This window comes from Protobothrops mucrosquamatus, unplaced genomic scaffold (assembly GCF_001527695.2).
Source record: "Protobothrops mucrosquamatus isolate PMUCROS unplaced genomic scaffold, P.Mucros_1.0 scaffold15064, whole genome shotgun sequence".
Classification (NCBI taxonomy): domain Eukaryota; kingdom Metazoa; phylum Chordata; class Lepidosauria; order Squamata; family Viperidae; genus Protobothrops; species Protobothrops mucrosquamatus.
The window spans coordinates 2,111-5,904 of record NW_015400832.1 but is presented as its reverse complement, the minus strand read 5'-3'; the positions used below and the strand labels follow the sequence as shown (position 1 = coordinate 5,904).

The 3,794-nt window shown below is 42.6% G+C and overlaps 1 non-coding gene across 1 annotated transcript; it reads right to left on the bottom strand.

The window, feature by feature from the left end:
- Positions 1-3,161: 3,161 nt before the first annotated feature.
- On the bottom strand, positions 3,162-3,232 carry TRNAG-GCC. Its single transcript has one exon. It is a non-coding gene; the product is annotated as a tRNA-Gly (tRNA).
- Positions 3,233-3,794: the final 562 nt, after the last annotated feature.

Sequence of the window (3,794 nt, the reverse complement as noted above, 5' to 3'; positions counted from 1 at the left end):
TAGGCTGGTTTTCTTCTTGATTAGTTTCCATCTATTATTGCCTTCTGATGCTTTGGAAAATAGGTTGACCCCTTCTTCTCTGTGGCAGCCCATCAAATATTGGAACACTGCTATCATGTCACCACCCCTAGTCCTTTTCACTAAGCTAGACATACCCAATTCCCACAAACATTTGTCATATGTTTTAGCCTCCAGCCCCCTAATCATCTTTGTTTACCATCCATTTAGACTAGATGGTCCCCTTAGTTTGGTTTATAGAACAGTGGCCACGAGCAGAGCCTTCTCAGAGACAGCACCCCAATTATAGAACTTTCTCCCAAGGAAAATATGAACAGTGCATCCCTCACCTGTTTAGAGGCAACTCCAAACACACTGTTCAGCCAGGCATATGTAGAACAACACATTTTATGGTCAAACAGCACAAAGTAAATTACTACTAATATTTTTCTTTCTTAAAATACACACTTTTAATATTGTTTTAAGCAGTGCTGGTGATGCTTTACAATAGCTGTGTTTGAGAGTTTTCTTGTAAACCACCCTGAATTTCTCCGAAACATTTAATTTCGAATTAGACGTTGATTTAATAAATTAGGCAGAAGAAACAAATGTTTAAATACATCTAAATCCCACAGACCTACTGCCTCCTAGGCGCACTGCATACTGCAGAGAAAATAAGGCATTCCATTTCTAGCCAGCATAGCCACAGGATGATGGGAACTGTGGTCCATGACCACAGTAAGGCTGGATTAAATTATAAAAGAGCAGATAAGGGAAAGTAGAAGCAAGAAACACTTTCCACATCTCCGACAAAATAATTGGGGGGGCAGTTGACTTGGCCTTTTAATTTCAACTCACGCCAATTCCTCTTAACTTCCTTCCCATTCATATTCATTTGTTGTTGTTGTTAGTTGCGAAGTTGTGTCCGACCCATTGCGACCCCATGGACAATGTTCCTCCAGGTCTTCCTGTGCTCTACCATCTTCTGGAGTCCATTTAAGCTCACTCCTACTGTTTCAGGGACTCCCTCCAGCCACCTCATTCTCTGTTGTCTCCTTCTTCTATTGCCCTCCAACTTTCCCAGCATTAGGCTCTTCTCCAGTGAGTCCTTCCTTCTCATTAGGTGGCCAAAGTCCTTGAGTTTCAACTTCAGGATCTGGCCTTCTAAAGAGCAGTCGGGGTGGATCTCCTCCAGGACTGACCGGTTTGATCGTCTTGCAGTCCAGGGGACTCGCAGAAGTCTTCTCCAGCCCCATAGTTCAAAGGCCTCAATTCTTTGTCGCTCAGCCTTTCTTATGGTCCAACTTTCACATCCATACATTGCAACTGGGAAAACCATGGCCTTGACTATACGCACTTTTGTTGGCAGGGTGATGTCTCTGCTTTTTAGTATGCTGTCTAGATTTGCCATAGCTTTCCTCCCCAGTCCTAGGCCAAAGTCAATCAGTTATTTGGTAACACAGTAATGCCAATCTTGTTGTAACTGAAATGGTGTTCAGTCTGTTCAGCCTAGAGAGAAAATACATCAAATTAAAATACAAAATAACTGTGTTAGTTAACAAATTACAAAATCCATGTCATTTGCCCCTCAGTAGGTTTTAACAATGGAGTCCCTGGTTTAAGAATTAGATTAGTTGGCCCTTAAGCTACTTCATCCAACTCTGCTTGTATAAAATTGCCCCTCCCCCGGTTTCTCCTGTTTGGGTTGTTTTATCTGTTATTAGTAGCTAATACTCTGAAATCATTTCAACAGCAAAATTCTGATCAAATCCCACCAGGTTGGGAACGTATTACTCAGCACAAAAAGGCTGGATTGTTTTCTTCGTCGGTGGACTGCCAGGTGCAAGAATGCGCTGCTCTGGAACATAAAACAGAAAAGGGGCTCTTTTCCTAACCAAGTTTCTGATTAATGGCCATTCACTCCTAATTGTCAAACTTCTTTCTTTCATCTACTGTCTAATCAGCAGTGACAGAAATCATTACGTAAATGACTTTCCACAATTGTTGGCATCAGTAAAAGCCTTGTAATTTAAAGCTCTGATTTGCAGAAGAAAACTGTGTTTCCCTAAGGCACACGGGCATCTGTTCATGTTATTCTGCAGGAGCAGCCATGGCTGCTCCCTCCCCTGTCACTTCATCCTCTGCTTGCAACAAATATTTGACTTTGCGAGGCAGTAATTAGAGCTCATAGGCTTACTTGTGGAGGGCTGGAACTTGCAAGGATGCCCGTGCTTCTATATTTCTCAAAGAGACTGTCTAGCAAACTGGAGCAATGAGCAGCCTTGTGGGGACACCTATGCTCCCCAAAATGTTCAATGCTATATTGAGTATAAGTTCCATGTGCTCTGCTCATGGGGACAGTAGTCTGGGTTGTGGTAGGTTGGGATTCTGATCTTACATATGTTGTACATAGTATGTTTAGGTATGTGTCATGTATGTGTTTCACTTTGAGAGTGGGCAACTAAATTTCATTTTTGATGTGTGCCGTTGTGCCCACAGTAAAAAAAATGACAATAAAGGTTATCTTATCTTACTCTCCTGTAGGCTTCAAGTGCTGTTTTCTGTGCCTATCAGTTCGTCCTTAAGCCTCCCCTAAACAAATATAAGCAAAATTCAATTTTTTTCTGTCCAATGAAAAACATATCCTTTCTGTCCAGAAAGAATAAAGCAGTTAAAAGTTGTTCATCAATCAAAGGTTTATAATCCAAAGTATTCCATCATCTCAATCAGTAATGGGTGTTTCTTCTACAGAGAAGTAGCTCCACAACACAGCTCTAAAAGTCAGTTAGTATTTGTATTTGTAATCCAGGCAGGCCAGTTTCAAAATAGTAATCTCTGCCACACAGATAAGCAGCCCAAGAGGTTTTTTCCCCCCTTTTCCCAGCTGCAGTCTTCAAAAATGAAAGTTTCCAAGGACAACAAAAGTCTTATCTCAGTCTGGGCTTCAAGCCAAGTTTCCTTTAAGCATAATAGATTGTAGTGCTGTGGTTTGCCACTAGATGTCATTGACACCGTCTTCCAGCTTTTCAAATCCAAACTTATATTGCAAGCTTTTCAAGTCTCTTTTCTAAAAAGTCTCAAAAGCACTTCTCACATCTCTTAAAGACTGTCATTCACAAGTTGCAGTAGCTATGCCCAAGGAACCATTACATCCCTGCCATTGGTGCGTTGGCCGGGAATCAAACCCGGGCCTCCCACATGGCAGGCGAGAATTCTACCACTGAACCACCAATGCACAATATCAGCTAGGGCTGAAAATAAAAGGAACATATCTTCACTTCATGCAGCTTAAATAAAAGCCCAAAGTTCAAACATCAAAATGGCAGTCTCAGAGTTCAATCTGCAAATCACCAGCAGCCAGAAAAAGCTTGAGAAATGACATAACCTTATTTCCTGCTGAGCGTTGTTGACGAGGGAACAAAAAAACCCCTCGTCAATGAGGCTGCAAGAGATAATACTTGAGGGCAGTTTTGGACCATAGGCAATCAGCTTGCACTCCCTCTCTGCTTTGGACCAGAGATAAGGAGGTACCTCTTTCTTGGGACCCCCTTTTTGTGCCATCTCCACTTTTGGCAGCAAGGGGTCACAACCAGACTTGCTTTGGGATGGGCTAATTGTGTAAAGGTTGTCGTGCCCTTAGGCAAAACGGTCGGGCAAGTCCGGTGGCAGTGGAAACTACCATGGCCACGACCCAAAAGGGAGCTGACGTTCCTGGGGGCTGATCACCCCTTTGTAGTGTTTGAGATAGCTCTTCAGGTAGGATCGTACCCTTGTGTTAACAGTGGCCTCATGCTTGG